The sequence below is a fragment of the Alligator sinensis genome, unplaced genomic scaffold (genome assembly GCF_000455745.1).
Source record: "Alligator sinensis unplaced genomic scaffold, ASM45574v1 scaffold80_2, whole genome shotgun sequence".
In the NCBI taxonomy this organism is placed as follows: Eukaryota; Metazoa; Chordata; order Crocodylia; family Alligatoridae; genus Alligator; species Alligator sinensis.
In genome coordinates, this window is record NW_005842338.1 from 236,068 (window position 1) to 258,336 (window position 22,269).

The window sequence follows — 22,269 nt, forward strand, 5'->3', positions numbered from 1 at the left end:
CCATGGGTTGGCCAGATGATCCTGTAGATACCTTCTAACCCTACCATTCTATGATTCTATTATTTGAATCCTCTCATATTTAGGATGGGCTAGAGCATTGATCTTACTTTTCTTGGTTGAGTGTTTTAATTACTAGGCTATGATATAAAAAGTGAACACCACTGCTGGTAGAAGACCACCCTCAGAAAAAGATCTTGAGTTAACAGAGTGACTGTGCTTCGGAAAAGGATAGGAGTTAAGATAGACCCCTGTGGTCAGAGCCAGATTAATACATAGGCAAACTAGGCACATGCCTAGGGCCCTAAGTGAAGAAGGGTCCCAATTGTGCTTATTTTGCCATGGCGGTGCCGCTGCCATGCTTCGGCAGTGCCACCCAGCTCCTTTTCCCTTCTAGGGCTGTACACTGCAGCTCCAAGCGCCAGTGGCAGCTGCTGCTGCTGCTGCTGCCCTGTGCAAAGCAACTAGGTGCATAGTTTGTTTCCCTAGGGCCCAATAAAGGGTTATTCTGGCCCTGTCTGTGGTTAGTGTTCCCTATTGGCTAACTGAAAAGAGGGTCCTTGCTCACATCTGGGATCTGTATTACCCTTTGAAGGTGCTGATCACTTCATTTTGACATTATAGAGAGCCCAAATGCCTAACCCCTTCTCTTTGAATCAGCCCCTCAGGTGTCTAATTTTTAGGGGATGTGATGTCTAAGTTGGAAGTGCCTAAAGGGCCAAAGCGGATTTTACTCCATATGAACGCAGCCTCTCATACACTATATGGTAGCTTCAGATTCAACTTATTATTGTGTATTCTAGTTTCCCGCATCATCATCAAAATTTCATTTTATTGGTATTACATTAATAGCATTTGTAGTATTACTATTAGAGTATATTCAGGCTCAAGCACAGATCACAGCCCATTATGCTGGGTTTGTCTTGCACTTTACAAAAGTGGAGTAGTACTGTTAAACTTATAACCTGATTTGAGAGGAGATACAAGAAGCCATTACAAATAGAGCTGCATGTAAAAATTTGGACCAAAAAGTTTTTGTCGGGAGAGTTGATTCAATTTGAGTGAATTTACTCTAAAATCCAGGAGAAAACTGCTAATTTTCTGCCTGGCTGTTTGCCCAGATTCTTGGAAAACCAATAATCTGGGGTCTGTGGCCCTATGGCAACCTGTCCTGACAGACTACTGTGGTTTTGGAGTACCCACCCAGGTGGACAACCTCAATGTAGAGGACATCTTTCATATAGGGTTTTGTAATTTTTGTTATGTTTCCTGCTTGGAATGTAGCCAGTGTTGAAATATTGTAGCTCCTTGTTAATAGAATTAACTTTCTCCTTATGACTGTAGGTACAGCAAAGAATAGGCAGAAGAAGGAAGGAAGAATAAGAGAACCAAAAATTAGAACCTATGTGTGTGCGTGCGTGTATAATTCTATATATGTAGATATTTATTGATATATACATATACACACGCACATACATACATATGTCAGCCATGTGGTGAGATAAATTGTTTCAAGTTGGTTTGTGTGTATGCCTGCTTGCATGAATGTGTATTCATTAACACATTCTCTCTCGCTTTCACACACACACACACACACACACACACACACACAGTGCAGCTACACGAGACATTTACTGTGGAGTTGCCTAATTAACTCTACAGTAAAGTCTCAGGGTGCCTATACATGTGCAGTGAGGCTGCTCTGCCATGCTGTAATTATAGCGTATTAGAGCAGACTCAATTAGTCGAGTCTGCTGGAGCATGGCACTCCAACAGACTCCAGCATCTTGTAGATTAGCATCCCCACACTGAAATATGAGGATGCTAGTATACAAGACAAGCTTTAATGAAATCACCCCGTCACCATTTTTCAGAGTGGGGAGGTTGATACACGAGATGCTCTGGGTGCTTTAATTAAAGCAACTTTTGGAGCTGCTCTGATTAAAGCACTTCCCTCCCCACTCCCAGAGCACGTGTATAAATGCCTTCAGTTTCTACACATGCAGTTCTATTAGACTTCAGTAAACTAATCAAGGCTGCCATAGGATAGAGTTTGCAGTATTAACCTATGGTGGAGTCAATTAGTTTATTATTAATTAATCATTGCTGCAACACATGTGTAGATGCTGACAGGGCTGACTGGGGCTTGCTGGTGCTTCCTGTGCAGGGGCTGCTTTCTGGCTGGCCCCATACTGAAGCACCCTTGTGCCCCAGCCAGCCCCTCCACAGCATGATGAGTCGGGTTGGAGCAGCCCTAGACTGGCAGGATGACTCTCAGGCCTCCTGCCAGGGCTGCTACTACCTGGCTCAATGTGTTGTGGTCCTGGGCCACATGCAAATGTGGTTCCCAGGAGCAATAAACTCCAACAAACTGTGCTGGAGTTTATTGCATCATGCTAATTACACATGTAGATTCACACACACATACATACACATGCGCACACACGCATGTCTATAAACTACAAACAAAGAAGCTATTTAAATCAAATTCTCTTTCAGGTGCTCTTGTTGCTCATTATAAATAATTAATTAATCTCTTGTTTGCAACCATTTACAGGCTTTTTTTTCTTGGGTGGGCTAAGCTATTCCTCTCTCTTCCTAGGTTAGCCACAGGGGAGAAGCCAGGGCAAAGGCAGAGATGTCTGAAGAATGTACCAAACAGGAGAGAGAAGTTTTGGCACCCAATTCCTTTTTTTCCCCTTGAATAGTTAACATGTTTGACCCCTGGATTGGGCTGGATTAGTGTTTTGATCATTCTGGTATCTACAGTATAAAAGGTATTGATTTCAATAGAGTAGTCAGAAGGGTTGATTTTTCCCCCCCACCTGCATTCAGTCTCTGCATGCAGTATCTCATTTCCAGCATAGATATGATGAAGAATGGCAGAGCCAAGTCCCTAGTTTCTTCATTTAGTTCTCTACCCCCTCTATTCTTATCCTTTGAACTAGTAAGTTATTACATATCATACACAGTTTAAAGTAACGTTCGCTTTAAATTCCATGGCTTTTGTTGGTTAAGTCAGCTCTTCAGTGGTATTATTACAGAATTTTCTTTGTGTGAACATTGTCAGTCAGGTGCTTACCAGAGGTTCTAGCACTTACAAAAATATATTGCAGTTATGCTTGTGGCTTAGTGGTGAACGTCCCCTATTAGGTCTTTGCAACATCCACACAACTGATCAGAAATTCCAATGCATGGAAAAATTATCTATTGTCAGGGAGAGCTTTAATTAAAACTATACTTTGTTTTCAATCCAATTTAGGAACAAATACAAAAAAAGCAAGATGTAAATTTTACAATGCCTGGCAATGTATCCAATTCTGAGTTGAACAAAGAAGCTTATATGCTGAAAATCTTGTAGGAATAAAGCGTGTAAGATAAATAAAAAGCTTCCAGTGCTTAATTCCAATCATCTCCAAAACAACTGGAGCTGCTGATAAGACACCTACTCAGAGTAATGATGCATAATGTGAAGAAGCAATAACCCAGACTGCATAAGTATGAAGGAATGCCATTCTTTTAAAGGGAAGTGTGGCAAATGTGAAGCTCTGTTAATGTTCTGAGTCATTTTCAAAAGTATTTTCATGAACACGGCAAAATGCCAAGGTTTGGCTTTTCCAAACATGATAGGGAAAGCAAGAAATGTAACTGTTATAAGGGCATCAAGCATTTGTGCATGTAGTATCATGTAAATATTTATGTACTGTCCGTTCATTATTAGTGGAGGTTTTAATAGGAATATAAATATTATAAAGTATGTTTACTACAGATAAATCATAGGGGTTCTAAAGTAATTTGCAACACTAAGGCTCATTTTGGATAATTACAGAGTCCCAGAAGATTGTGTTTATGGATTACAAAGGAAGGGGATGCACAGAATAAAACTGTCTTGGGCTGCTGCCTTTCTGAAGAGACTAGAGACTGATCCTGCTTGGGACCGGCTTAGGAACATACGCAAATATTAATGAAAGATTTTGTGAATAGAAGAGGGAAGACAAATCAGTGTGGTTTCAATTGCAAGGCTAACCTTATTCAGTCAAGTTTCATGCGGATAAATTACTGTAACTATAGAAATAACATAAGAAATGATTAGTTAAGATTATGCTGGCAATAAAGATACTAATGTTTTATTACACACTGCATTTTATGTGGGGATAAATTAGACCATAGTGTTGTTTATCTTTGTTTTATGAAGCCTATTTTCATATCCATATTACATTTTATTATTGCTCCCCCCTACGCTTCCCCACCCACATTTTATCTGGGCAAAGCGGATATTCAACTTCACATATTTCCTTTTGTGTGTGCATGGAATATGCTTCAAATACTGTTAAAATTTTAAAACAAAAGAAAAAGGGTTAAGCAACAGAGTGATAGACTTTGGAAGTTTATATTATAATGAGATTAAAATGTTGTACTCTCAGCTAGTGTTGCTGCAAATAAATGTGGTTCAGCTTATTTTATTAATGGTTTACTGATTAGATTAATTTCAAGTGAAACATACATTCTTTCCTTCAGTGACAAGCTAGTCACTGTCTCTTCGGTGGATGATTGTTCAAGTAAAATGCCATGAGAAGGAACAAAATTATTTTCTGAACCACAGTAAAATAGTCTAAAATTAGAATGATCTTTCTCTCCCCCCCACTCCCCTCCCATACACATTCACGCATGCATTGCATACACACACTTACACACAGGGACTTTTTCCTATTATGGAAGATTAGCAGCAGAATAGCATGGGCTGCCTTGTTTTTGATTTAGCTTTTATGTGGGATGACACATCAGAACCCAGTTGCCAGTTTGGAGGGCAATTATTAGCCCATAGAATCAGTGCATCGTTATTATTGTCACTGCATGTGTATGGCCATTCGCCACATATGGTCTACATTCATGCAGCTTTCTTTAAGCTCTGTGAACATAGACTGGGGGTGGCATATGCCGCCATTTGCTGGTGCTGGGAGCATCACAGAGAAGCAGGTGTAAGTAACTTGGGGTAGGGGGAGCAGGACTGGGAGGAAGGGTTGTTGCAGGGGGTTGTCTATCTGAGGCTGGGGGAGTTGGAGGGCTAAAATTAGCCTTGTCAAGGTTGGGGGTGGGAGTAGAAAGAGCACACAGCTGGAGCTGCACTCGGAACACCTACAGGTGTTTGCTATATCTGGTTAACCCATTCCTGATCCAAGTTAGTTCTCACCTTTCAAGATGAACTAGCTTAGATGAAGCCTAGCATTTCTTGCCATGAATGCCTGCATGAATGGGCATTTAGAATAACTTAAGCCTAGTTAGGTTGATCTAAACATAATGGTTGTATGTACCTATTGATATCTCCAGACATGCAGATGTTGGTTTTATTTCTTCAGTCAATACAATGTATACACAAACTTAACACAATCTGGTGATGTAAGTGAGATCAGGATCAGGACTTGTTAAAAAGTGTGGTAACTTCACCTATCTTATGCTGACAACTACTTCTCACCTCTTAGCAATGGTTTCTGTCCTAGTTCCTAGTCTTCGATACTTTAGAACAATGCACAGAATCAGGTTAGCATAGACACAGGCCAGGATACAGTGCAGGTCCTTGTTCTTGCTACTTCACATTCTCAACTCTTCCAGACACTCGGCCAGTTCTTCCAGAAACTCCATCAGCTTCCTCCCCAGTACAGATTTTCCCCACTGGCCTCACCACATGTTAAGCAAATGGTTTGTTTTAATGCTTGGCTGAGTTCATTTAAAATTTAAATTGTGCCAAGCCATGCAAAATAGCAAGTCATTTTTGAATGGCATGGCTGCCTCTGGTGATGTGTCACTTATCCTCTACAAAACATTCGATGAAATTATCTGCATACTCTCCCTCCCACAGTTTGCCAATCCCAACGTGTGTCTTTACCTTCCAGCCTGGTCTCCTACAAGGCAGCAAGATGTGTAAAAGATCAAGCTGGAGGGCAGACCTGGAGAGACAACTTCAAATAGTTTTGAAGTAAAAAATAATAGTTGACTTGTAAACCAGTTTCAGGAACATTGTGGGGACTTTCTATTCCTACTTCTGTGTCTTCTGAATGGTGCAAAGAATTAATTTAGACAGCAGTTAACCAGATGAAAGGTGCAGATGTTTTCAGGGACCATAACTGGCTTTAATTGATTCGTACATTGTTGTATCTTTGTAACCTTGGTCTCACTTTCTCTTTTGAACTGTCATCTTTTTTTCTCAATACTGTCTTCATTTTCTGTTTTTTCTTTAGACTCCAATGTCCTTCTAATATAAAAAAATATAACTGTTTAATCTGCATCTCCTTCCTGATGTGGTGATATAATCCATTCTCACCTTTGTACCTTGTAATCCTTAGTTATTGGTATTTTTGTGTGCTCAGCTGCTTAAAATTTATTAAAATGTAATTAAGGAGCATGTACTGAAAATCTATTACCAAAATGGAGGGGGAGGAGGGAAGGAAACTCAACCTCATCCTTATGCCATTTTCATTGCATGGAAAATTGTGAAACACTTAATCTCATTGCATAGTAGTTTATGCTTTTAAGAGGATTACATTATTAATAGTTTAATTATTCATTATGCAGTATTTTTGAATTGGTACAAAAGAGGTTTTTTAATTAATTTAATGTTTTATCCTTCTTATTACTCCTTCCTTGTGCTAGTTTCCCCTGCACTTTCATGATATGACATTGCAAGAAAAAAACAAGAGGATGCCTTGCTGAAACTTAAGCCTGTAGCACTGGCAGATAGATCTCCTGCCAATGCAATGACTTAACCCACTAGGAGGCTAGTACAGTTCTGCTGCACTCCAGAGACTGTCGTTTGATTGCTGTCACTACTAGCTGGATCATTAATCATAACTGTGGTAGTGACAGCAAGTTTCTTGACCTCATCATAGAAGGCAAGAAGGTCATTTCTTGGAGCCATTCATCCTTCAGGCAAAGGAAAACTATAGGGAGGATTTCTTTTATTATCTACAGTGTTTCCTTTTATCCCCTAATTTTCCTTATAATCTGGGCAGAAATGTGAGGGCTTCAGGGGCGAAGGGTCTGGCATTTCTTTTACTCCTAGGGAGAAACCTTTTGTTTCTGACTGCTGAAATACATGCTCCTGTCCTGATTCCTCACCGTGCACCAGCTTGGGGTTGAATGCCAGAAATGTAAGTGTCTCCAATAGTATAGTAGCAACAGTATCTCTGTATGTCTGTGTTTATGTGCATGCTGATTAAGGGGAAATTACTAAATAGCCTTCCTGTGGATTACAGTGCATACACTCCTCAAAAAATGTCACTTTGGGAGTGTTCTCCTTGAAGGAAGCGTGTGGTATTTTACAGATTGTCATCACCAGTGGGTTTCTCCCTGAGTACCTTGGAGAAATTTCTGTAAAAAGAAGATTGAAGGCAAAAAAAGAGAAAATGCTGAGCACAAGGGAAAAATTAGTACTGAAATGTTTTTATTGGGTAGCATGCAGCTTTCTTTGGGGTGTTCATTTTTCGTTGGTATATTTAACATTGTGCCTTTCACTGTGATCCACATAAGCACAGTGTGTTTGTGAGCTTGTAATATCAATGGTACTCTATAGAGAGCATCTGTTCCTCTTCTTTGTTCTGCTTTTTTACTTTCTTGTTGTAAAACTCCCTTCATTTTCCAAGCAGTTTTAATACACGCAGTGTTCAAAGGCGTGATCTCAGGAAAACCCTCACAATTAAAACCAATTTCAACTTTCCTTTGCCTTCGAGAATATTTGCAAAAATTGTTGCCGTTTTCAATCCAAAATCATAAATGTGCAGTTTCAGATCTCTCATAGCATAAGCAAGGTCAGGTTGTAAGAACTTTGTATTTTCAGATTTGGAAAATGATTATGAATGATAATATCTCTTGAAAAAGCTTCAAAGAGACACATGATCAAATGCAGTACTATAGTGGTTCAAATTACTCTGAAAGACTTCAAAGTGTATATGCAAATAAATACTCAAATGAGGATAATTAACATGGGCGTGTCACAGAAGTCTCCTCATAGAGCTATTTCATTTGTTTTCTTTGGTGATGCAGTTTTGGATGACCGTCTAAGGGAACATACAGGCATTACATTTAGATCAACTTAACCAGGGTTAGGTCAATCTAAATGCCCACTCATGCAGGCGTTATCCTGCCAAATCTAAGCTGGTGCACCTCAGGAAGTGCACTAGTTTAGATTAAGAATTTAGATCTAGGAAGGGGTCAACCCAGTCTCACAAATGTCTTCCTACATTCTCAGCACAGCCCCAGGGCTGGGAAAGTCCAGTCACTCACCCCAGCCCTGGGACTGTACTGTTTCTACCTTTCGGACCCTGAATGAGCAATTTTTGTCCTCACAACCACCCTCCCTCAACTGGGCAATCCCATCCCCTCATTGACTTGCCAGGCCTCCTGGACCTGCTAATTACTTCCGGACCCACCAGACACCCCCTCACCCCCCTACCCACTGTTCCTGCCAACCCCTGCCAGCATCCCGAGTTACTTACCCATTCTGCCTGCACTATTGCCAGTGGTGGTGAATGGCTGCATGTATCATTTCTGTAACAAAGGCTCTAGGTCTAGGTTCCAGAAGCCAGATTCCATTTGCCTCAACCTAGACCAGGTGCGGCAAATGCTTGTTTGCACCCTAAAAGCATATAATTTCAATGGCCATATAGAGCTCTTTATCAGATTGAAAACTGTCTTCAGCTTTGTAATGTAGCACTGCTTTTTAATGATTATTTAAACTGCTTTAAGAACAGTTTGGAAAATGCCTTTTACAGCAAATAGCTATAATGCAAAGGTGCTCATGAATCATATGTTTTCACAAGGAAGGGTACCTCATTTTAGTGGCAATGTATGAAGGAGATGGCAGCACTTATTAATTTCACACTGTGTACATGTAAATGCTATTAAATGTAGATACATATTATTAGATATACACTGTCCTTTACTGGAATGTATGCATGTTCATGAAAGGATAGCATATGTAGCATAGAATAATATAACCCAGTATATGTCATTTAGTACTTCAGTGATAACCGACTCCAAACCTAGTACTTAATAGTTATAGGCTCTTCTACACATTTGAAACAAGTGTATTATGACAAAAACTAATGTTGATTTGTTAACATTCCTGAAACTGTTTAAGTAGATCACCAATAACTAATAACCAGTGCCACTCTCCAGCCACAACTTGAAAGAGAACTGAAGGTAAACATCACTGTAGAATTGGACCACAGCCTATTGGCAAACATACTGGGGGACATATTTAAAATTCAAAAGGATCTTCATAAATTGGAGACTTGGGAAATAAACATGAAAACAAAATTCATCAAAGACAACTATCAGGTGCTATTCATACAAATACACAAATATAAAGCTGGGGGAAAATCACTAGCCAGTTGGCAGCACTGCCAGAAAGATCTGAAGGTTATGGCAGATCACATGCCCAATGTAAGTTAGCGTGCAATGCTATTGCAAGAAAAGCAATGCAGTTCTGGGGTGCATTACCAAAAACATTGTATATAAGACATGGGTGGTGATTGTGCCATTCTATGCATTACTAGTTAGGGTTTAGCTTGTGTACTGTGTCTGGTTTTGGCATCACATTATCAGAAGGACTTAGGGAATCTGGAGAGGATCCAGAGGTGCTAGAGGAGTTCCTTAAAAGTAGTCTCAGAAGCAATCAGAGGGGACAGGCTAGGGCTCAGCTAGCCCTGCGTATTGCATTAAGTGCAACTGACTTAGTTACACAAGCTGCAAGCCTGAAGCCTTACACTTTTCTCCCCTCTCTGATTACATTTCCCTTACAATAGTTCCATCAGAGTGTAAAACAACATGTTGTATGAGGCCTGGGTGCCTGATAGTCCCTGGGACTACCCTGGGACTAGTTCTTTATAGAGACCTCTTTTCAGTCCTCTCTCTTGGGCCAGTTTGGGCCCTCTTCTGCTCTGCCATCCCTTCTTCCAGTCCCCATGAAAAATAGTGTGTTTTAAAAGACATGAAGAACTAGAGGTATTTCATCTAGGGAAGAGAAGACAAAGGGGAAATTTGATAACAGTCTTCAAAAAAGAGAATAGACTTTTCAATGTGGCTGTAGAGGACAAGACTAGGAGCAACAACTTTAACTTGCATCAGAGGAAATTTAGGTAGAGATTAGGAGGCATTTTCTGACTATGAGGATGGTCAGGTATTTGGAACAGGTTACCTAGACAAATTGTGGACTGTTCCTACCTGGAAATTTTCAAAAGCAGTTTAGATAGACACTTGGATGGGGTGTTTTAGTCAGGGATGATCCTACATTAAGCAAGGGGCTGGACTAGATGACTTCATAAGGTCCCTTCCAGCCCTACATTTCCTATGATCCTATAAACCCATGTCAAACAGTATCTTGAAACTGACTCTGAGTTACCCAACTAAAGCGTAGGACTGTTTCTATTACCTCTTCTGTGCACGTAAGTCCCTAGTATAAAAATAGGAAGAAATATCCAAGACTGTGGAGGGCAATCATACCTATAATGGGGGCACTCAGAGATTGTAACAGAATTACTCCTATGCAATAAGCAGGGAACTCAGAGTCAGGCTCAAGCTGAACTTGGTCATTCACCAAGTGAAATTTAATACTACCCAAAATACATGGAGTTTTGTGATCTTCTATCTGTCATTATGGACGAGCGGTAGAGCAATGGTTTCAGGTAACTTGGAGATAATTTTGCTTTGAAATTTGGGATTCATTTGAGCCACAGTCCCAAAGTAATAACTGAGTATAGGCCCACATAAACTGAAACTAAAAAGAGAATCCTGTGAAACTAACTCTTTGAGGTTTGCATCAAATCTGACTTATTCTCAATGTATTGAAAGGGCCTTAGAGTTAATATGATACTTTATTCCCAGACTTCTACAATGATAAGGGTAGAAATCTCTTTTCCTAATAAAGGTTATAGTGACAAGCTGAAAACACTGCTTTTTAATTCCAATACACCTGTTTCTCATTGCTTACAGTGGGTCTGTGGCATCTGTGTGTATGTGCATGTGCTTTTTCTGTTGGGGGAGCAAGAAAAAGGGAGAGCTGATTAGGAAAAGAGAGGGAAGAAGATTAAGGAATCATAATCGGAGAATAAAACAGGGAAACTGAACTCTGACCTTGAGCCATGAGGGGAGAAATTATGCATTCTGCATTCAACACTTTTCTGATTATGCTCTGGATTTCCTGCTACATGCTCAAGTGGGAAAAGAGAACAATTGTGTTTCATCATGTATCATTTTGTGCATCCCAAAATCACTTCAAAGGTGTACCTTTCCTTAGAGGTCATCCCCCCCAAACAATTTGAGATCAGATAACTAGATTGACATTTTATTTAATTATAACCATAAAAACAAGTTTGTGGTATATTATTGCAATAAATTTTAGCAATAAATGAAATAATGAAATAACGCACTATACTTTCAACAAAAAAGGCATATTTTTGTAGAAACATTATATTGCAAACATTAAAAATCCTTTGGCATTGGGGTCTGTGGACACATAAATTATATGATTATCATCATTTTTATCATATAATTACAATAGGTTGATATCTACCAAGGGTATAAATTAACACTGTGTAAAATATGATCTGTGCTCTGGTTCCTGCCAGCACTATTAGGAGAGGGGAGGAAAACCTTTACAATCTTGCTTTGATCTAGAAATTGAATGGTGCTCCTAGATCCCATAAGCATGTCAGATGTTGCTTTGCTCGTGTCCTTGAAAAACTCTATCTAATGTCTATCAGTTGAATCTCTCCCTTCTATAATGGCTATTATAGTAATATCTTACAAATACCTTAAGAATTTTAGAGGACATAGAACCCAAGCTTTTTTCTTTTGCTGCCCACCCCACCCTAGCTTAGCCAGCATTTTTTTTGTTTTTTCTATCTTTTTTTCTAGGTCAAAGAACTGGAATCTTTCACTCTGAAAGCACTGATGTTTGTGCTGGTTTTGATGTCTTCTGGGAAATGAGTTCCATAGAATAAAGCTAGCTTCTGAGAGAACTGTTTCCTAATACTGTTTATCTATAAATCTGAGGTACCAAATGGTGGCCTTTTGGATGATTTGCATATTTAACATTTTTAAATTATTTCTATTTTTTAACCTGATCATGTCACTCTCTCATTTATCCACTACGTAGTTTTGTTTTGTGGCTCTGGTTGAATCTAGCTCATCTTACTGGAACTGGGTAACATTTTCAAAAGTGCATAAGTGCAAGCTCCATAAATGGAGTTAGGTGTCCTGATATTATGTGTTATGTCATTTTATTTTTAATCATCTATGGAAAAAATCTGATTTCTCCTCTAGGTTCACACATAGGATTTAGATGCCTAAGTTCCAAGCAGAGGCATAACCAACAATTTTTGTACCCTGGGCAGAAATGCTATTGAGCGCTGGAGACTGGGGATGTGGAGAGCTACGGACTGCTGCTGATGACTTTTCTAAATCGGTGCCCACCCACCCTGCCCCAATTACCCTACTAGCTCTCAAGAGTGACAGGGGAAAAGAAAGTTGATTTAAATGAATTTAGTGCCTCCATTTTGGACGGCATCTACCCTTGGCCAGCTGTGCATAACCAGGATGATACAGCACATAGACCTCCAAATGTTGCCTAACTTATTTTGTGACCCAGAATAGAATGGGGAGCTGCTTCAGTTTCACATAAGATATGGCTCAGAGCACACCTAACTTATACTAATAGCAATGACGATTGATGAAGCATCTGACAAGGTGCGGGGTTGCTTAAGACAGCTTATGTATCTCTGAATTAGGGCAACTCTATCCTGCCTTTTGCCTGACAGAATCATAGAAAAGTAAGACTGGAAGGGATCTCCAGAGGTCATCTAGACCAACCCCGTACCTGAGTTGAGATGATTCTGATCTAAACCATCACGTACAAATCCATTGTCCACACTATTAGCAAAACTACATAGTCAACCATAAAAAACCACAAGACATAAGATTATTCTGCTTATTCTGATGTGCAACAGGAAGCAGCATTTTTTTGTCCTTTCCCCAACTTTTCTCCAGTTTCAGTTTGATTTTTCAGCCATCATTTTGAATGCATCCTTATGGGGGAAGATCCTGAAGTCAAACAGAACTGTGTCTGAGCCTGTGACAGCAGATGGAGTCAGGTATAATATGTCTGAATGCTTCTGTCACAATGTGACCAAGCTTTCCATACAGTTTTGCTGGGTCCCAGTCCACTGGCCTGATGTGCTTTAAGTTGGAACTGAGGCCAGAAATTCCCCTGGGTTTATGGTTTGTGTATACTCTTCAGTACATATCCTGTGTCTAACACTGCCTCTTTAGAGGTCTGTCCCCTTTGGAGTAATGCTGACTCAGACCTCTCCATTAGTTAAACGCACCTGTGCCCAGAACTCTAACCATACAGGCATTTTAGGGTATCATGTTACTTTTCAGTGATAATAGGTTTAAGCAGAGAGACAGACAACCTTTTACCCAGATTTTCTGAACACCATTGCTTTTAGTAATAAATGAAATATGAAGACAAGACAAGAATAATAGACTCTGCATAAATTTTCATGCCTAGATTCCTTGCCCTTTGGAGCATTCTTTGCTCTGAGGTCAGGCTTCCAGGTACGATCAGGATTCTTTTCTTTAAGCTTATGCCTGTCTTTTGAGTTACGGCGGTTTTCCATCTTAATTCACCTTCTGTGACTCTGACTGCTCCTGTAAGTAAAGCAGAACTGATCCTCAACTTCCCATTACAAAAGCCTGCATTCTCCCTCTCCTGCCCCAAACTTTCTGTATGTCTCAATGAAGCTTCTTTTATGAGTTCTTTTAAAACCCTTCTTTGTTATTTCTGTCTCATTTTCTGTTGAAATTCCCCAACCCCTTCTAAATAGACAAGTAATATCGGTAGCTTCTCCCAGTTCCAGCTACCTTCCTTAACCTATCAATCAAGTGATCCAAGTGCAGTCATTAAGAGTAAATATTCCACGCTGTCCTTAATTGAAATGCATACATGCTAGAAGCCTTGTCAGCAAAGGTATTATTACAGGTTCACAGAGGAATTTTATGATACAGCAAATTGTATAGTAACAACTTCCTAATATTAAGTATTATTTATCAGCTGTGCATAGACTCTACAACATACTGGTAGACACAGTCATTTTCTGTTGCTGGTAGAAACAGTCATTAATTCCACAACTGCTTTTCTCTTTAAAACTTAAAAATCCACTGTGGGTCAAATTCTGCAGCACTTAACCTTTTGTTTCACAGTCCTTACTTCCTCTGTTGGCCACTGATGTATCCCACTTTCAAGAACACACAATGTATACTTTGAACCTAAAATAATTAGTAAACAAAGCGAAGCAGGAATTTGTCTTTATGTGGGGTTTTTTGTTTGTTTTTATTTCTCCTAACAAAGAATAAATACCCTAAATAGGAATATACATTACCACAGACACAACAAGAATGCTGAAGTAATGGAAGTCATTAATAGAAGAGGTTTTTTTCTTTTCTCTCTCTTCCTCTCTCCCTCTCTTTGTCTGTCTCTGGGTTTATCTTCAGTGTATTTGTTTGGAATCTTTAATTTGAAGAAACAACAATATTAAAATGTCACAAAGGCAATTAAATCTACATACTTTTCCCTTTCTCATTCTATAATTTTTAACTTTATAAAAGAGGCCTAAAGGGGTTGTCAGTGTCCCTATGCAATCTGTTTTTCAAAATATGTATTGTGATATATGACATGTAAGGAAAGTAGGCAAAGACACAGGAACAGATTAGAAAACTAGTATATTCTGCCTTGTGCAATGCACTGAACACTAATTCTCTTTCAGATCCTGCAGCTATTTTATCATAATTTTTTTAAGTCCCTTCTTTATGTTTCCAGATTTTCCAAGAAGTAGCAGCCTGTCTGAAAGAAATAAACGGAACTCTGAAAATTCTTTGGTACAGTACGGATACCGATTAATTCTGATGTATTTTTAGTCATGTTGCATTAAATATGCAAAGTGATGAGTCGCTAGTATTGGTGAGAGGGGGAAGTGGAACATAATTAATAGATGAAAGAATGCCCCTTCAAAATGTAGCTGCTATAAGTACACTTGGCTGATCATGAAATTTCTAATTCCAACCCTCATATCTATATTTTAGATTGACTATACCCTTGGGCCTCTAGAGTGAGCTTCATTTACTGAAGTCATGAGAAGTCATGTTTATTGTCTCAGCAGGTAGCTGCACTTTAAGCATAATATTGAAAGACAAGGGAAAACAGAGGCTACTTTGTGTTTTTCGAGACAAACTTTAGCTTCCTGACAGATGTGTGCAGGAAAAAAAATGAGAGTAGTGCATACTTCAGATTCCATCAAGCTTTAAATATTTTTGCTTTAAAAATGTCAACTTAAGTTCTTTAGTTTTTCTCCAATACATGATAATGGTGTAAGCAATCTCTTCTGTGGAAGAAATGTAACTACGTAAGAAACACAGTCTCTAATCCTTTGTGAAGGCTGTAAGTATTTCAGTTTTATTTCTGAGATTCATATCAGTTCCTTAACCGTACACATGAAAGGATTTTTGCATGAAAAGTGACTACAATAATGAAATATTGTTTATTCAGTTTCAGAAAGGATACTTATCTTTCTGTGACTGCAGAGCAAAACATTATGCTAACATATTTCATATATGTAGTCAGCAGCAAGGTGATCCTAGTCTGTCTGCCTTTACTTTGTCACATAATGTTCTTAGCTTCTAATAACATTCTGATAAAGAGGCTGTGCTATATCTCTGTAGCCATGTTTATTGTCATATGGTAGTTTCCAAATTACATTGCATTGTGATGAGCAGAGATTGTCCAGAATGGTCTGGCTAGCTCCCAGCATCTGAGTGGCTGCCGACAGGGCTGGTACACACTAATGGCACTGTTATCATCTGATAATGTAGCACCATTGATAATGTTTTCATTAAGTTAACTTTACTGCTAGCTATTATTTTCTATAGGAAAAAAAAACACATCATGGTGTTTACATTTATTATTTATCATTATGTTATAGCACATATGTTCAATAGTAATATATAACTCTAAAATAGTTAATTATAATATTAGCTAATCTGTGGCTTAATCAGATGGTAAAACCACTCAAGATGCACTATTAAGAATACCACCCATGTACATACCTACAAAAGGTATAGGCCATACCTTACGACAATTCCTTTTTATGAAATAATTTGTGCTGTCACTTATGATTATGCTGTTTTCTGAACTTGACACTCCCAAGTTTGCTGCTATAACGAATAGGTTGAGTCAGAGAAATTGGCTAAATTGGACCAATCCCTGCTAATCACTGATAATTTATTACCATTGTCATTATTTTCACCCATCCTGAGCAATACATTTTACCATATTTTTCATACCATCTCAGGCTTTTACTAGCCTTCCTCTTTTTCTGGCTTGTCTGCCACCTGTTCTGGTTGTTACTTTAAAAAATCCAATCCAGCCCTAATCTAATCTATAAACCAACAGATTAGATTGGGGATTGGACTAGATGACCCTTGAGAAGCCATCGAAACCTATGTTTTTGTGATTCTATATATTGCTATGTAATATAACCTACACAACATGTTTATTTACACTGCAGAATGCAAGATGATGCAGAAAAATCTGAGTTAGCTTTAAAATAGTCACAGCCATGTGGAAGTAAGGGTGGAAACAGGTGTTTCCCAACTGCTCATGTGTGATGCCTCGTGCTTCCTTACGCTGCTGGTTTGGAGCAGCAGGAAAGGTGGTGCTTTCCTATACCCAGTCAGTACCTATGGGCTGGCTTAGCAGAGAAGCAATTTTCTTCATTGCTGCAGGTCCACAGTATGGGGTTGGGGAAGCGGAGAATTCAGGCAGATCACGTTGCCCTTTGCCCTGTGCCATCAAAGGTGGGACAAAGTGAGATCTGCAACATGTTGCAGCACAGCTGATCTACTTCATTTGGCAACATCTATTTCTAGCCTAAGCATGGGCTAATTTACCCTGCTTCTTGAACACTCTTCAGTGTATATATATTATTATATTGTTCTATTATGGTAAATGTTTACTTTCATAAATAACTCTAAACCTATTAGTAAAGGTGTGCCTTATTATATAACAGACGTACTTGCATCGTGGAATTACTGTGTTATAAATACACAGCTAGAACTGCATCTTTAAAAATTGTATCCTGTTATCTCACAATGTATTAGCAATAATTGAGCAGAGCATTTCTAGAACTGAAATAAACTGGAAAATTCAGAGGGCGCATGTTACTTCTCAAATTCCCAGGGGCATCCTAAGATGGTAGTTTGCTGTGACACCTAGGAATTCATAAGCTTTTTTTAAAGTTTAAACCTGTGCAAAATGCAGTTAGTTTCAGATCAGAATGTGGTTAATGGTTGTAGAAGTAAGCCTATAGTTCATAGTGTTTATAATTTGCTTCTAACGTCTGAATTAAAGCTGTGAAAATAACTGAATTTTCAGGTGAGTGAATTATTTGGTGGGCGGGGGGAAGGGGAGAGAAACGATTTTGTATTAACTTGAAACAATTCTTTTTATTTTCCTAACCAAAATGAAAAACAGGAAAAAAGTCCTGTCAGATAGAGTGAAACATTTCTGTTAACAGAAACAAAATACCTTGTTTCATTTTCATGAATATTTAAATTATTTAAAAAAAATAAGTTTAGCTAAGTGAAACTCTGAAATAAATGTTTGGGTCATTGTATCTCAAAAATGGTGAAATTAAACATTTTGATTTGGGGAACTTCTTTTTTCTGTTTTGGCTAAAAATAGTTGCCAAATTTATGCTGAATTCATGAATCATTTCACTTGACCCAAAGCTACTATCTTTTGATTAATAGTCATTGCACAAAAACATTGGCCGACCCTGGTTCTAACATGAAAAGTTCTATAAAAGTACAAAACAGGGTATGTTTACAATCAAAGACTATCATTTATTGCACCAAAGCCTGTGCACCAGATTGAGTCCTTTTTAAAAAGAGCTGTTAAAAGGTTAGAAATGATGAGGGCTAGATTGACCAACACAGTAGATCTCATAATACAGTGGAATACTGTATCATTTAGTAATGTCCTTCTCTCAGTCAACAGCTTCAGCCACCAGCACTTGGAACTCATGAGATGATGTTGACATTGCCTTAAACTCTGACTTGCATGGTGTTGACTTGTAAACATAACTTATTGTGGGTGGGGGAGAAGTAAGAAGATTTAAGAGATAAATTAAAATAGATGCTCCAGATTCCACCTTCTTCAGAAAGACACCAAAACTATCAATAAAGGAAACAAATGGTTCTTTGTAGGGTGTGCCATGTTTAACTCTCTACTCTATTCCTACTTTGCTGGAAAAGGGCTTACTTCCCCTATAGTGACTCAAATGGCAGAGAGAGCATCAAAATGGTGCTTTCCATAAATCAAACAAATAGGGCATGTCTACACATGTATTTACGCATGCCTAAACTTAATACACCTTTGCTTAAGGTGATTTAGGTGCACATCTACACGTGGATACACTAATGCACATTAAGGCACATTAAATTTAGGTATGAACAGCTAAGTTGCATTAGCACATGTGCAGACACACTAATGCACATTAACGTGGTGTCTATCCATTGATGCACACCACGTTAATGTGCATTAGCGTGTCTACACTTTATGCAGGTATCAAATTTAGGGCATTTGTATACATGCTTTCACCACAACACTGTGTGCTTTTAAAAGCTCTAAACACAAGCTGACGTGTCTAGTGCTGCATTGCATGCGTGTGTCTAAATGGCGAAATGTGTGTCAGTGCTAAGAAAATGACTGTGGTGTGCTTTTGAACTAAAATATATCAAAGGCATTTTAGCTGGAAAGTGCGCCACTGCCATTGTCTTAGTGCTGACGTGCATTTCACCATTTATACAAATGCATACGATGCAGTGCCAGGTGTGTTAGTTTGCATGCAGAGAAGACTTGATGGATCTCCGGCATGTCGGAGCAGACAAATGTATGTGTATAAATGTCCAAATACCCTAAAATCACCATTTTTAAGGCACATTAAGGGTGCACACATTGGGCTTTAGCTTTAAATTGGGCTAATGAACATTAAATGTGCATGTGTAGATACAGCCATAGAAGAGAAGAAAAAAAGAGCAGGTAGAAAACTGACTAGTAGTATGGCAATGAAGATAGCTCAGGATCAGTGGGCACATCTATACAAAATGCGTTAATGTGCCTTTGCTCAGTTTACAGAGCAGTACAGGTGTGCATTTACATGTGCACATCCGTACTGCACAGTAAAAATGGCTAATCAATCACAACTAAATTTAATACCTGCAAATTCCTGCACTGAGCTGCCAGCCTTTTCAGCCCTGGCCATGTGGTAAGTCCTGCATTAGGGGTGGGCCCTCCCAGCCCCAGTCCCTACCCCTGCCTCTGTCCCTGGCTCTGGTCCCAGCCTCTGCCTCTGCCCCTGTCCCTGGCCCCTGGCCCCTGGCCCCTGGCCCACTTCCCCCCCAGCTCGCTTGCATTCCCCTGGCCCCAGGTCCTCCCCACCCCACAGCACACAGAGAAGTGGGACATAGTTCAAAACTTTATTGAGTAGCCTGTCTATCCACAGCTGCATGTGCACGGGTCTCTCAAACCCTGAGGAAGGTGTCCATTCTGGTGGTGATGTCCTCCTCTGTAGTGGGGGACAGGTACATGTAGCGCTGTCACAGGTAGCCCTCCAGGTGGCAGCGCTGGGTTGCAGGGCAGCCCAGGCTCAGGCCATTGTAGCTCATGGTCCCACACCAGGAGTGCAGGTGTGGCTGGGGCACCAGAAGGATCAGCAACAGCAGGGCATAGTGGCTTGGGCACCCCTCAGCCTGCACAAACAGCTCACCATGCACCACCTGAGGCACGTGAAGCAGGGGCATGCTCAGGACTCAGTGGCAGTGTGTGGGGGAGCTGGCCCCAGGATGCCTCACCAGAGTGGCCTCAGAGGGGAGGGTGGGGGCAGAGCTAGCCACTTATCCCAGTTGTACAGGAACCCAGGCACCCCATGCCTGCGTGCTATGGGCTGGGAAGCAGAAGAGCAGAGCAGTTGGCCTGCAGTGGGAGGGGAGGAGCAGGGTCTGGAGCCACAGTAGCAGGTGCTGTCAGGACCCTGGCCTGGCTCACCCTAGGAAGGGGAAAGGGGAGACAGGCTGCCTGTGGCCAGTACCCAGGGTTCCCCTGGGCTCAGAGGAGCAAGCAGGGATGGAGAGGCTTGGCTGGCAGCTTCCTGTGCCTGGGCCTGCCTGGTCAGACTTACCATGGTCCCTGGGCACCCATGCATGGCTGACCCATGATCTGAGGTTGGGCAGTATATGGTCCCTGGTGCAGAGAATCTTATCTCTGAAAGTTTGCAAACTCTCACAAAAGGATTCTGTCTCTTGTCCTCTACAGGATCAACATCTGGATGTGGGGGAGATGCCACAGGCCCTAGTGGGTATGCGGACTCCATGTCACTGCCACCAAGTGCTGGAACCTGCTGCATGCACCAGCTTTGCCAGCAGTGGACCCAAGATCAAACCCTCCTTCTTCAGGACCTGTTGGTGGTGGCAGATGATCAGGAGGCATGGGTTCAGGCTTATCAAGAGGAGTGACCAGGAGACCATCTGGGAGAATGCACCTGACCGCACATAGTGGGAGCACTGGGCCACAATGGAGGCCCTGGAGTGGAAGTAAATTGAGTTGCTCAGGCAGCAAGTGGCCATCCAGGCCCATGAAGTAGAGGCTACGAACAATGACTGCTGGAACCTGGACATCCTCCTGGGCCTGGCAGTCATGTGTGCTCCCCACCATTGCCCAGCTCCCATCCTTGGCTCCTGACAGTCACCTTCCACCCCATAGCAGGTTCCTGCCTGAGCCTGGGAGGAGGTCCTCCAGCACCTCCTACCCACAGGAATCCTTGGCCTGGCCCCTGACCCGAGTCCTCTGCCACCCACCTGGGCCAAGCCCCATTGCTCACCCTGGTGCCATGTGTATGAGAACCCAGAGGTGCCAGGCATGAAACCACAAGGGGGCACTGGCCTTGCACTTGGGCAGCCAGAGGGGAAGCTGCCTGCCCTTAGGGAGTGCCATCTGCCATTGCCAAAGTATAAGCTCACCACCCACTATAATCACTGTGGCCTCCTTACCCACAAAGGAACAGCCTGAGGTTGGAGTGCTGGCTGCCTTCTCCAAGGCTCTGCCCCCTAGGCAATCCCACCCCATGGCCCCCCATTCTGGGACATACAGACAGAGCCTGAGACTCTTGTAAATAGTTTTGACACTGGGAAAAGGGTTTTTCATTGTTGTTGGGTGGGAAGGGTGGTGGAGATGCTCTGTGTTGGGGATGGAGGGGTGAGGGGACTCTGTGGGTTGACGGGGGAGTGGGGAAGGATGGGGTGCGTGTTATGAGGGGAATAAAAGATTTTTTTCCAAACATGTGCCTGGCCTGAGAGTAATGCTGGGGGTGGGCATGGGGCCGGGGGTGTGTGGGGCAGCAGGGTTGGTGGGGTAGATACAGGAGTGCTCCAAAGGTGGTCTGCCAGAGATTTCCACACCCGATGCCCTGGCTCCTGCTGGCAGGTGTGAGGCTTGCCTGGGGCCTGGTTGCTGCAGGTCATACACCCACCACCAGGCCAGCTCCACCCAGGACATCTCCTCTGCCAAGGCCTTCCTAAAGAACTCTCACTGGGCCTCACAAATATCTTGAAGCGCACACACTGCTACGATGACCTGGGGGATGTTTCTCTTGGCCACTTTGAGGTGGGCTGTGAGGGACCAGTAGTGGCCTTTGAGGTGGCTGAAGGCACGCTTGATGAGGGTGTGTGTCTGGCTGAGGCACCAATTAAAATGGGCCTGCTGGGGATTCAGATGGCCAATGTAAGGTTTCATCAGCCATGGGCATAGCAAGTACACTGTATCCTTGATGAGAAGTGATGGGATGATGATGGCACCCGGCTGCAGGACCTCCACTTCTGATGTGAAGTGCCCATTTTCCATAAATGTGCCAAGTTCAGAGTTCCAGAACACACGAACATTTTGAGTGCTGCCTGCCCAGCCGGTGCTGACGTGGGTGAAGGTCCCCTAGTGGTTGATGACCATCTGAGGACCACTGAGTGGAACCGCTGTGGCTATAGTAGGGCCTGTCTGCATGGGGTAGGCAGGTGATGGGGCTGTCAGCCCTGTCCAGGGCCCCAACACATTGGGAGAACCCCAGTGCCTGGAACCCTGAGACCACTGCCTGGGGGTTGTGGATGCCGAGGACT